General features: G+C 45.4%; 1 pseudogene across 1 annotated transcript; it reads right to left on the reverse strand.

The window, feature by feature from the left end:
* Nucleotides 1-4,191: 4,191 nt before the first annotated feature.
* Nucleotides 4,192-10,675, reverse strand: LOC311615264 (eukaryotic initiation factor 4A-II-like; annotated as a pseudogene). The gene is made up of 3 exons: nucleotides 10,631-10,675; nucleotides 6,086-6,233; nucleotides 4,192-5,248 (listed from the first exon to the last, which is right to left on the reverse strand). The product of its transcript is annotated as a eukaryotic initiation factor 4A-II-like (transcript).
* Between the last annotated feature and the right edge of the window lie 3,160 nt (nucleotides 10,676-13,835).

The following is a 13,835-nucleotide window of genomic DNA, read 5'->3' on the forward strand; positions in this document are numbered from 1 at the left end:
AACTAGAAATAAAGAATACATTGTCTGAAATAAAAAATATTATACAGAGTCCTAAAAACAGAATGGAAGATCGCAAGAATCAAGTCAAAGATTTGGAACACAAAGAGCCAGAGTACACTCCTCCACAGAAGCAAGAAGACAAGAGAATCCAGAAAGTTGAAGATAGTGTAAGAAACCTCTGGGACAACTTCAAGCAAACCAACATCAGAATTATGGGGTCCCAGAAGATGAGAGAGAGCAAGATATTGAAAACATATTGAAAGAAATAGTGAAAGAAACTTCCCCACCTGGGGAAAGAAATAGACTTATAAGTCTAGGAAGCGCAAAGAACCCCAAGCAAAAGGAATCCAAAGAGGACCACACCAAGACACATCATAATTAAAATTCCAAGAGCAAAAGACAAAGAGAGAATATTAAAAGCAGCAAGAGCAAAGAAGGTAGTTACCTATAAAGGTGCACCTATATGATTGTCAGCTGATTTCTCAACAGAAACCATGCAGGCCAGATGGGAATGGCAAGAAATATTCAAGGTGATGAATAGCAAGAACCTACAGCCAAAAATACTCTACCCAGCAAAGCTATCACTCAGAATCAAAGGCCAGATAAAGAGCTTCACAAATAAAAAAAAGCTAAAGGAGTTCATCACTGCCAAACCAGAATTATATGAATTGCTGAAGGGGGTTCTTTAGGAAGAGGAATAAATAAAGATAAAAATTATGAACAACAAATATGTAACTCTCAACAAGTGAATCTAAAAACCAAGGGAATTAAAAAACCTGATGAATACCCTGGGGACCCAGGCTCCGGCAGGGGGAGACAATCCCGGGGGACGGCGAAATGCGGGGCCCCCGGAATCGCGTGCACATGGCGCGCAGAGGACTGAATGTTGACTCTGATGCTGGATTACCCTAGCCGGAAGAAACAAAGCCTCCGGCAGCAGCTCTGAGCCTCAGTCCAGACCGCCCCGAACTCCAGGTCTGGGCCAGTCCCTGGGGACCCAGGCTCGGGCAGGGGGAGACGGGGCTGTGAGGTGGAGTCCTGGGAGCGCGGCGAAAGGCCGAGCCCCCGGAGTCGCGCACACTGTGCGCAGAGGACAGTCTGTTGACTCTGATCCTGGACTCCCCTAGTGGGAGGGAGAAAGAAAGCTCCAGACTGGAGGAACGCCACGAGGAGCAGGAGCCCCTGCCGGACACCGGCCAGCCGGGCGCCAGCAAGGAGCCGGGCAACGGGGCCCCCAGTGGGGGGGGGGGTGCCCCTGAGCCTTCGACTGCTGAGCGCTGGCAACGGAGCCAAGGACGGGGGCTGCTTCCTGGGCGGCGCCGACCCCGGCAACAGGCTGGAGCAGCGCGGGAGCCCGCGGAGAACAAAGGGGTGCCACAGGCCAACCTGCTGAGCTCCCAGGACAAGGAGGAAGAAACCAAAGAAGTTCTCAATGTGAAGAAATCAAGTGAGAGCAAATGATAGTAAAATTACTTAAGAAAGAATACAAAGAAGATCTTGAAAAATCAAAGACTAAGTCAGAACTCAACGCACCAGCCAACATTGCAACATAAATGCGTTTTGTTTTTTTTTTTAAAAAAAAAGAAAAGAAAAAAAAAAGAGAAAGAAGGGACAGAATGTTGGAACAGCGGCGACCAGGCCTAGAGTGGCCAGGCACAAGGCAGTGGCAGCTGGGCCCGGAGCAGCAGTGGCCAGGCCCCAGAACAGCAGCAGCCAGAACAAGAGCATCAATGGCCAGCACTGGAGCAGCCAGACCTGGGGCAGTGGCAGCCAGGCCTGAGGCAGAGGCGGCCAAGCCCAGGGTGGCCAGTCCAGGAACACCCAGACACGGAGTGGCTGGGCCCGGAGAAGCCCGGCCCAGAGCAGCCGGGTTGGGAGCAGCCAGGCCCAGAACAGCAGTAGCCAAGCACGGAGCATCCAGGCTGGGAGCGGCCAGGCTCGGAGCAGCCGGGTCTGGTGCGGCCAGGCCCGGAGCAGCGGCTGCCAGGCTGGGAGCGGCCAGGCCCGGAGCAGCCGGGTCTGGTGTGGCCAGGCCCGGAGCAGCGGCTGCCAGGCTGGGAGCGGCCAGGCCCGGAGCAGCAGCTGCCAGGCTGGGAGCGGCCAGGCCCGGAGCAGCCGGGTCTGGTGCGGCCAGGCCAGGAGCAGCAGCTGCCAGGCTGGGAGCGGCCAAAGCCCGGAGCAGCCGGGTCTGGTGCGGCCAGGCCCGGAGCAGTGGCTGCCAGGCTGGGAGTGGCCAGGCCTGGAGAAGCGGCTGCCAGGCTGGGAGCGGCCAGGCCCGGAGCAGCCGGGTCTGGTGCGGCCAGGCCCGGAGCAGCGGCGGCCAGGCTGGGAGCGGCCAGGCCCGGAGCAGCCGGGTCTGGTGCGGCCAGGCCCGGAGCAGCGGCGGCCAGGCTGGGAGCGGCCAGGCCCGGAGCAGCCGGGTCGGGTGCGGCCAGGCTCGGAGCAGCTGGGTCTGGTGCGGCCAGGCCAGGAGCAGCAGCTGCCAGGCTGGGAGCTGCCAGGCCCGGAGCAGCCGGGTCTGGTGCGGCCAGGCCAGGAGCAATGGCTGCCAGGCTGGGAGTAGCCAGGCCCGGAGCAGCGGCTGTCAGGCTGGGAGCGGCCAGGCCCGGAGCGGCCGGGACCGGAGCAACCGGTCCCAGAGCAGCCGGGTCGGGTGCGGCCAGGCCTGTAGCAGCAACAGCCAAGTCCAGAGCAACTAGGTCGGGAGCGGCAGGGACCAGACCCGGAGCAGCTGGTTGTGGAACGAACCAGAGCAACAGAGGCCAGGCCCGGAGCATCCAGGCCCGAAACAGCTCGCTCCTCACCTGTACCTGCCCACGGCTGCCTCTCAGACATGGCTGGAAACTTTTGCGGGAACTTGAGGGTCTGCTGAATCAAGTGATGAAGGCTTAGATCTGGATGTGTTGAGTTAGTATAGCGCTGGGGTGTTGATCTGTAAGTGCCTTGGGTGGGGCCTGGATGAGGCTGGTTGACCTATTTGGAAATGTCTTTTGTGTGAAGTGTATCATTGGGCATGTGGAGGTATTATTGATATGAGATAATGCTAAGTAACAGATTTACTATCTGAAAAGGGATTTACTATCGGGGAAAGGGAGGGAGGAAGAGACTGAACATAAACTGTGCACCTATGGATGAGGACAATGGGGGATGGGGAGGGGGCGGAGGGTGGGGTGGGAACCTGGTGGAGGGGGGAAGAAATGAGGAACCTTTGTAATAGTATGAACAATGAAGATTGATTTAAAAAAAAAAACAAAAACAAACAAAAACAAACAAAACAAAACAAAACAAAAAAAAAACCTGATGAACAATATTAACTGTTGAATATAATAGAATCAGAGGTATGGAAGGGGAGTGGACTGATGATTCTCGGGGAAAAGAGGAGTGGGGGTGTGGGAAGAGACTGAACATAAACTGTGCACCTATGGTTGAGGACAATGGGGGATGGGGAAAGGACAGAGCGTGGGGTGGGAACCTGGTGGAGGGGGGAAGAAATGAGGAACTTTTGTAATAATATGAACAATAAAGATTTATTTAAAAAACAAAAAACAAAAACCATCAGCACAGATGCCCCAGAGAAGAGACTCCTTTAAGTTCATATTGTCAAAGTTGCCAACAATCTCATTCCAGTTGTCTGTATTCCTGATCCGCTATGAGCTTTGAGACAAGATTCAAATATTCCCAAAGAAAGAAGCACAATGCACGTTGTGATCGCCTAGTCAGCCACAGCGAGTGTTATGCCCAGATTTCAAGATCCCCAAAGACCACTAGGGAGCCGAGTCCGATGCAAAAGCAAAGAGCCTTTACTAGCTGGCCAGGTGAGCTACTAGCCAGGCGACTGCTCTGCCATTCTCCACACAAGGAGACCAGAGAGCAGCAGCGACCCTTTGTGTAGGACTGCTTTTAAGCCCATTAACCACATCCTGTTTTTGCAGACCAAGTAACCCAAGACAAAACAGTTTTTCCCAAGCAATGTCAGAGTCATGCCATTGACGACCATGTTGTTCACAGGTCATCCTGTTCTTCAGAAAGCTGACAGTGATCTATGAAAGAAGGCCTACGTGCTGGGAAGGGGCCATGAGACCATATCTCAAGGCATGGCCTGGTGTCCCCACTGACAATTCTATCTGGGGCATGCTCAAAAATTCCCACTCTCCAACACGAGCACTGCATCCAAAACTGTCCCTCCGGGAATTACATAAGGTCAGCCACGCTCGTTGGCATCGCCTCCACGGCAGTATTGTAGGAAGTCTCCAAGTCAGGAAGAGTCCTCTTGTTTTCTTCAGTAACAAAGGTGGTAGCCACACCTTTCCTCCCAAACCGACCCCTTCTGCCAATCCTGTGAATATAGTTTTCATGATTGGTAGGTAGATCATCATTTATAACCAATGACCCTGGTTGCTTACCAATTCCACAATCCAACCAGGCAGCAGTGATCAGAACACAGCTCGACCCTGATGGGAATTCCCTCACGATAACATCTCTTTCCTTTCCGTTCGCATCCCATTGCAGAGCGGGAACCATGGAGCCCCTGGCATGCATTTCCTCAGTGGGCCAGTGCACTTTGTCAATGTCTCATACAAGTCACAAAGTGTGTCCCACCTCCATCCTCTCTTTCAACATTAATATAAAACGGTTTGATTCCTTCAGGGGCCAATTCTTCCTTTTTCACCAGAATTCAAATCATATCTCTCATAAATTTTTTGGTCACCTCCAACACATCAGTTGGCATTGTGGCAGAAAGCAACACAACCTGAATACTTGTATTTAATTTTTGGAAAATCTCATAGATTTGACCCTTAAGTCCCAGGCTCAACATTTCATCTGCTGCATCCAAAAGAAACATTTTGGTCCGTTTTGGAGGAAGATATCTTCTGTTTAGCATAGCAAACACTGTCCCTGGTGTACCAACAACGGCATGTGGTGCTTCGGCCTGCGGTGTTTGCATTTCATGGCGAACATCGGGTCCACCAATGCAGGCATCACAAGCTGCTCCCATGTAGTCTCCAACTGCAGAATTACCACTTGGATTTTAAATACAAGGAGTAACAGCTCTCTGCTGAGTAGCTGAGGGCGTCTCAAAACCATCAGCACAGATGCCCCAGAGAAGAGACTCCTTTAAGTTCATATTGTCAAAGTTACTAATATTCTCATTCCAGTTGCTCTCGACGACACCATCGGGGCATTCCCTCTGGGCCTCCCCCTTCTCTGCTATAGCTGGTGGAGCCACCAGGCAGGTTCCGAAAAGCCACTCAACGCCCTACTGAAAAGCAAGAGCTTGCATTTGAAGAGAGCAGCTAGGATCATTGCGGACCCCCACCCCAAATTTAAGCATACATGGATCACCAGATGTTACTATTGTTTATGGACTAAACATGTGCACTGGGCATACTGTTATGTTTTCTCTAAAGAGGAGAAACACATTGAAAAATAAACCCAACTGGCTTGTATTTCTCTTCTGATAAATCATGTTCCATTTCAACTCACCAACTTATGCCAAACATGCCATACTACTCAGAAACAAAGGGGGAAACCTGAAACTTTCCTTCTGGGGGAAAAAAAAACAGGCATTGAGTGTAACAGTCTGTCAGGCCAGGACTGAATTAGAAAACACTGACATTATAGTTTTGTAACATTTGCTTATATAATGCATGCTCAAATATCTCTATAGGAAAAATTATAAAACTAGTTAGACACATATTAAATGGATGTCCAAGATAATGCTTCCCATTTACTATTAAAACTAGAGGCCCAAAGCACAAAATTCGTGCAAGGGGCTCAGCCTTCACAGCCCTGGCTTCATCCAGGAAGGACATCTGGAAGGTCATTTGGCTGTCCTGTCTAATTATCCTATTACGCTTTTATTATTCTAGGTAGCTTTTAGTCAGACACCAGCAGCAAAATTAGAATTCTTTAAAATAAGCAAAACATTCTTAGCATTTATTAAAACTGTTTTTAAATCTTGATTGTTTAGATTTTTACTGTAATTCCTATTCATAAAAGCATTTTCATGACTTACTAACAAAAGTCTTCTTATCAGATTTCAGAAATGTACGATGTTAAGGCTATGGCCTTTGATGGATGTTACCATGACAGCGAGACTGACATGGACCAGACTTCTTTTCCTTCCACTCTGAGGAAGATTCCATTTGAGGAAGGTTCACAGGCAGCCCCAGAGCAGGTCTACCCCGGATAAAGAGCAGAAGATCCCTGGGCTGCTCATTGGTAGAATCATTCTGGAGAACAACCATATCATTAACACCTACTCACGGATTTTGTTTCCCATTTATTACATTTAATTTGTTTTACTGGAATATATTTGCATGAAGAGAATTCTCGATACAGTAAACTTGTTTTAGAGTCAGAGTATGTCAAACAACTGACTATAAATTGGACAGTGCTAGATCGAACTGAGAGTCAGCAGCCACAGCTCCTAGCCTAAAGAAGATTTGAAAGTTGACTGACTTATATCCAGGAGAGTTTTAAGTTCTTAGGAGGATCTGATCTCGTAAGTGAGAGTCACAGGCATGCTTATTACAGAAGAACAATTTCTACAGGCATGGGCTTTGTAACTGCTCATCTGTAACTGCTCATCTGTACCTGCCCAGGGTCTTGTCCAGCATCTAAAAGGGTTCAGGAATCTGGAGAAGGGGCTGAGGTAAATTATTAAGGAGTCTAGAGATGAAACATAAATTTGGAAGGCATTTTGGGGAGCCAGAAAAGACTTAGCTAAAGAAACCAAGTCCTACTTATCTCAGGACCCCTTGCTTTTTATTATCACAAATTGTCCTAAGGCAAAGTAGATATACAGATCAAAGGCAAGGTTTAGTATACAGAATCCATTGTCAGATTGGGGGAACTGCATATAGATATTCAGGTATTTGGCCAGTAGGAGGCAATAACATGTAGATTGAAATGCCCTCAGTTGTCTGGCAGCAAGCAATCATCTATGCAAATCTTTAGGTGTGGGGAAATGCCGTTAGCCATTTCCAGCAGGCAATCCTCAAAGTTCCATCAACCTTTTGATAAAACTTCTTGCATTTATGACATGCTGGAATTAGCTTCTGGCATGGACCCCCTCCTTCTTTCTAAATGTAAATTTTCTGTATTTAACTAGGGAATAAAACTGGACTGTGACAATAACATAAAGGGACTTGGTTCTTTAGTGGTAGCCAAGCGCCAAATTATCTGAGCTGAATTCTCCCGAGGAAGCACATCAACACGAAAGTGTACTATGGACAACAGCTGAGCTTCCTCAAAGACCTTTCCTGCACCACCTCCAGTCGGGGCTGTTATCTTACGGCATTGACATCTTATGGCATTGACACGCCCCTTATGTTAGTGAGTCCAAGAGGTACAAAAAGCGGTAGACTTCACTCAGTCTTCCCATCCCAATATTAAAGTAATGTGTCACATTTCAATGGCATCATATGTTTTGTAGTTCAGTATAGTTTTCATAGCTTTTGGAAGCATTTAATTAGTTACTTTATTCACCAGATGTTATTGACCTGCAAGAACAGTGAGCTGGTAGCTATACGAAGTGACAAACGTAAGGGGTGTTAGAGCAGAGGTATGCACACTTCCTGAGTTCTGGAAAGGGAACCAAAAGAAGGAAAATGGCATCCACGGAGGGATGTGGGCTCCCGATTTATAGACAACTGAAGATGCGTCCAGACGTGGTATTGAGCAACAAATTGAATAAAATTTATTTATTCCATAGTAAGCTTTGGTAACTTTGATTGAACCAAGTAAATCAGGTCAAGTGGAAGTGAGTATTAAATAGATGTTTGTTAAGTACAAAAACCTCCAATGATCCATATTCATTTTGTAGACTGGCAGTGTGCATTCTTTAGTGTGGAGTATTTTGTGAAAAAGACTCCATTTAGAGACAAGTCCTTCATAGGGAGTATAAAATATTTCCCTTCCTATTTTGATTCCTGGGATTGAATTAAGGAAAATAAAGACAGAGTGTTACTTTCAGTGTTTTGCCATTTATTTTACCATAAAGTAAACCAAATTTATTTGAATTCTTTCATGTCAGGTAAAGAGGCAAATAACTTCTTCCTTGTTTCCAATAACATTGGTCTTGATTCTCTGCCATGAATGACATAGCATTCTAGAAACTTATGTTACCCTTGAGTGTAAAAGATTTAAAAAGCAAATTCTTTTTCTGTTATGACTTCCCTCATGGGTGGGTTAATTCTGAAATATTTCATTTTCTTAAAAAAATTTTTGTTATTGTTTTCAGAGAGGAAGGGAGAGAGAGATAGAAACATCAGGGATGAGAGAGAATCAGTGATGGGCTGCCTTTGGCACACCCCTTATTGGTGATGGAGCCTGCAACCAGGGCATATACCTGTACTGGCAATGGAACCGTGACCTCCTGGTTCATAGGTAGACGCTCAACCACTGACCCATGCTGGCCAGGCTCATTTTATTTATTGGTACAACTTTTTCAATTCTTTTAAAACTGTCCAAGGACTATATTTTTCTAGGAAACGGTCCAAACTTGAGCTAATATAGTTTATTTAAAACTTTTCTCCATTTAATTGTAGATAGACCATAAATAAAATTTATAACTGTTTAACAGTTTTTCAGCCTGACTTAAAAGGGATAGTATTTCCATAGGATTATATTTTTAAAAGACAGAACAGAGTAATATTTGGGTGGTTTTTTAGGAATTTATTGCAATGATTTAAGCAGAGCACTGCAGTTGGATTAACATTTCTGATTCTGATATACTCTGTATGTAATTGTTTTTTTTTTTTTTTTAAAGGACAAATCTATACATAAACAGAAAAAATCTACACTCTTCCCTTCTTCCAACTCTGGTTCTTTTGACATTGCCGCTTTTCTTTCGCTTTGACCTATAACATTCAGGATGTCTGATGCTTCCGCTGGGCATACCACTTCACAGTTTTAAGTCAGACGCATGGCTGAGGACAAGGGGCAATCTCGGCTACAAGGCTGATCTCTCTCGCACTCCACATGCGCTCGGCACTGCTCTTGGGGAGCATTCACGCACAATTGTGGGCCCATCAAACATAAGGTTTGTTCATGTCCAGAAATGCGGGCATTGTATTCTTCAGTGATAAATGTCTAACACTGAGAAATGAAATTTGTTTTACGGCCCAAGGGAATTATTAGAGCATTCAGAGTGAACATCTAGAATTTTAGCCAATTTCTTCTCCTCAAATTGGTGGCTTGTGAAGTCTATGAGAACAGAGCTGTTCCTGTGAGCTTCATTTCTGTTAGGGAGCAGCACAGTTTCTGGTTCAGTTCTTACTGCAAGAAGGACGAAATGCCATTTACATGGGAAATGTATGAGTGACAGACAGCACATAGTGGTTACCTCACTTTGATTTTCACTTCATTTACTGATTACATTCCGAAAAAGACTGTGTGTGATTGCTCACTGAGGGGTAAGTTGGGATAAAATGCAAGGATATAAAAAAATACGCTGCTTTCTAAGATTAAAAAACAGACATCCAACTCTAAACTGCCTAAATATAGAAATGGGCTCTTTTGTAAGACTGCTCTGGAAAAGCTAAAAAGAGATATGTTTTTAACTTTGTTATTTTTTATCTGGTTACAAAAATAATACAATTTCATTATAAAAATTTAAAATACCAATTGGCAAAAGAAGAATTATCCACTCAGAATTGAAGAGCTAACAATTTAATGTATGGTTAGAATTTTTCTGTGCATAACGTATTTTTTCTAGAGGGACCATTTATTACATTTATTATTTTCATTTATTAATTTAACACATATTATAACAAACATTGTGCTGAGGATATAGAAATGAAATATGGACTTAGTCCCTGACTCATTAAACTGCATTCTATTCAGAAACGTATCTAAATTAAGCCATTTGTAATCAGACTTTCTTCTCTGGATCATTAACATGATTTTATTTTACATTTTTTCATAAACAATTGCTATGCCATTCTTTCCCATGCAAACTAACTGAAAAATGTTTTTATTGATCTCAGAGAGAGGAAGGAAGAGGAAAAGAGGGATAGAAACATCAACGATGAGAGAGACTCATTGACTGGCTGCCTCTTGCACGCCCCCTACGGGGGATGTGCCCTGACCAGTAATTGAACTGTGACCTCCTGATCCATGGGTTGACACTCAACCACTGGCCACACCAGCTGGGTGCAAATTAACTTTTAATGCTGTAGAGCAGTCCACTGAATGGGTTCACCTTAGTTTATGTAACCCGCCTCCTCCTGGGGGACATTTGCTTTATTTCCTATTGTACGCTCTTATAATGGGTTGCAAGTAGCAACATATAGACTATTTAGACATGAAGTTATTTCAGAAACCAATGAAATTTCTAGCTATATCCAGATCTCAGCATTTATTTCCTTTGTCAGAATCCCTGCTTGCAAGTAGAATCTGCCATGTCAGATTAACTCACTTGTCTACCCAGGGACTCTGGGGGATAAGCTTCTGTAATTGAAGAAACTTTTTCATTTGTAGTTTATTTTTCTCCCTCTATCATTTTGTATGGTGCCACTTGTAAGCCTGTTCAAATGACACACACACACATACCCACACACACCATCCACAAAGAATCAAGAGAAGGAGGTGGTAAGGAGATTGCTACTTCAAGTACAATCTGTACCTGGTGCTGCTGTGTTTCCAGCGGGCCGTAGTCAAAGCAGCCCATGTTACTATATTAAACTTAACTCAGCCGAAACAGGTTTGGCTCAGTGGATAGAGCGTTGTTGCCTTGTGGACTGAAAGGTACCGGGTTCGATTCTGATCAAGGGCATGTATCTTGGTTGAGGGCACATCCTGGTGAGGGGTGTGCAGAAGGCAGCTGGTCGATGTTTCTAGCTCTCTATCCTTCTCCCTTCCTCTCTGTAAAAAAATCAATAAAGTATATTTAAAAAAAAAAAAACTTAACTCATTTATGGGATGGAGTTACCTACTTTGTTCTTGTAAACCTTGCTTTAAAACGTTATCACACTGTAAAGTCCTGGTCAATTTCAAAGTCATATCACTTGCCAATTGCTATTTTGATATCCCTTGATTTAACAAAAACTTGAACCTTCTTTTTCCTCTTAAAGAGACTGTAAAAGACACACGTACTGGATGATTAAGAGAAGATTTTACAGGCTGTGCCCATACGAAGGACGTCCATTAATGAGAAACGTTTCCAAGAAGGGGCCTAGACACACTAAGAGGCAGGTAAACCAGGGAGTCACCTTCATTGAGGAAGAGAGAGGTGCGTCTTATCGCAGAATCTGTGAGAGCATGGTGGTCCCGTCTCAGAAAACAAGTTGGTGAGGGGATGGGTGGGGATGGATTTCTCCACTGAGTACCCAGGGGCTCAGCTAAAGTTCAGCATTGCCAGTGGTCTCCCGTTTGAGTCAGCTGCTAACTCATACTTTTTGCTCCAAGATGGGGCCAAGCCTGGAAGAGAGATCTCACAGACACTGAGAAAAATAATAGTTTTCTTTGGAACATATTGATACTTAATTTGTTGTAAGAAACATTGATTTAAGTTTTATTATCAATTAGGTCATTTGAAAGGTGAGCTATTACTTTAAATCCTAGGGTAATAAATTATAGACACACTAGAGGCCCAGTGCTTGAAATTTATGCATGGGAGGGGGGATCCCCTCAGCCCAGCCTGCACCCTCTCCAATCTGGGATCCCTCTCACAATCCTAGACCACTGGCTCCTAATCACTCACCTGCCTGCCTGGTTGCCCCTAAATGCCCCCCTGCCAGCCTGGTTGCCCCTAACTGCTTCCTGCTGCAAGCCAGTCACCCCCAAATGTCCCCCCTGTTGGCCTGGTTGCCCCTCATGTCACCCCTACTGGCCTGGTTGTCCCACACAGTGGTTTGGTCATCCCTCACTAACCCCCTGCTGGCCTGGTGATAGGTAGCCATCTTGTGAGGGTGTGACAGTCAATTTGCATGTTAACTGTTTATTATATAGGATTTTTTTTATAAGAGGGCTTCAAAGGTTTCTTCAAAAGGGTATAGCTGAGTACTTCCTGTTTTAGTCAATTAAAAGTAGATGAAAGTTGCCGGGACCGGTTTGGCTCAGTGGATAGAGCGTCGGCCTGCGGACTGAAAGGTCCCGGGTTCGATTCCAGTCAAGGGCATGTACCTTGGCTGCGGGCACATCCCCGGTGAGGGGTGTGCAAGAGGCGGCTGGTCGATGTTTCTCTCTCATCGACGTTTCTAACTCTCTGTCCCTCTCAATTCCTCTCTGTGTAAAATCAATAAAATATATTAAAAAAAAAAAAAAGTAGATGAAAGTTGCTGTGTCTTTAGCAACATTTTAAAAACATATTTCCTACTGTGAAGTAATAAGACTTTCTGAAGTTTGGTATAAAAGTCTCTGTCCTTTAAAAGTGACATACTGGTATAGCCTTCACCAGTTTGGCTCAGCAAATAGAGCATTGCCTGCGGACCAAAGGGTCCTGGGTTTGATTTGGTCAAGGGTATGTACCTTGGTTGCAAGCTCCTCCCCAGCCTGCAGGAGGCAACCAGTGTGTTTCTCTCACATTAATGTTTCTTTTTCTGTCTTTCTCTCTCTCTTCCCCTTTCCCTAAAAATCAATGGAAAAAAAAAAAAAAAGAAAAAAAAAGAAAAAAGTGACATATGGGTACCAATCTTCCCCAAATGACGAGCTAACTGAACTAGGCATCCTGAGAAAGGAAGTGCTTGCATCCACATTCATTTATTTTACTTTAAAAAAAAATATGTTTTATTGATTTTTTTTTTTTTTAATAGAGAGGAAGGGAGAGGGATATAGAGTCAGAAACATAGATGAGAAACATTGATCAGCTGCCTTCTGCACACTCCTCACCAGGGATGTGCCCGCAACCAAGGTACATGTCCTTGACCGGAACCGAACCTGGGACCTTTCAGTCTGCAGGCTGACGCTCTATCCACTGAGCCAAACCGGTTAGGGCTTATTTTACTTTTTCAGAGAATATTAATGTTGATGTTTCAAGGGCTTCACACTTTAAAGAAGTGTTATAAACATAAACCCACAGATCAAAGGCATTTTTAGAGCAATCACACCATCCCAAAATAACTTAAAACATGTTGTGTTAATTAGGTTGTATCTTGGATGAGGTCATGTTTACATGGAATGGCGGGTGAGTCACTGTGAAAGGAGGCTTGCTCCAGCTCAGTCACCCTCCACGCACACCGTGGCGCTGCCAGTGCAGGGCAGAGAAACACGGTGGGGGGTGTGCCATCCCGTGCTCCTGCATCTGTGCACAGGCCCTGCAGCTGTGGGCAAGGGCGGGGCTGTGGGCGGGGCATGGGCTGGGGGCACAGATCCAACCCCACCCGGCAGGGGGCAGAACTGCACGTGGCAAGGCTCAATGCATACTCCCTTGTTCCAACACACTTTACTTACAAAACCAAACCAGAGGTTACATGATTAAGAACTTCAAAGAGGTGGCCGCACAGCATTAAACTCCCAGGGTGAGCCCCGTGAGTCAGTGCACCCCGAGGGTAGGTTGCACCTGCTGAGGTTCACCCACCTGCTGAGGGGCCGTGACCAGTTCCTCAGGGAGACTGAGCCCCCACCCAGGCCAGGGCACAGCAGTGCTGGTCCAGTGGCCAGCAGGATGAGCTACCTATGATATTGTTTTTGTGAGAAAAATTTACAGAAACAAAATGTATGACTTTTTTTTTTTTTTTTAAATACCTGTATATTTTATTGACTTTTTACAGAGAGGAAGAGAGAGGGATAGAGAGTTAGAAACATCGATGAGAGAGAAACATCGACCCTCTGCCTCTTGCACACCCCCTACTGGGGATGTGCCCGCAACCAAGGTACATGCCCTTGACCGG

Source organism: Pipistrellus hanaki (assembly GCF_964339955.1).
Source record: "Pipistrellus hanaki genome assembly, chromosome: 2".
Lineage (NCBI taxonomy): Eukaryota > Metazoa > Chordata > Mammalia > Chiroptera > Vespertilionidae > Pipistrellus > Pipistrellus hanaki.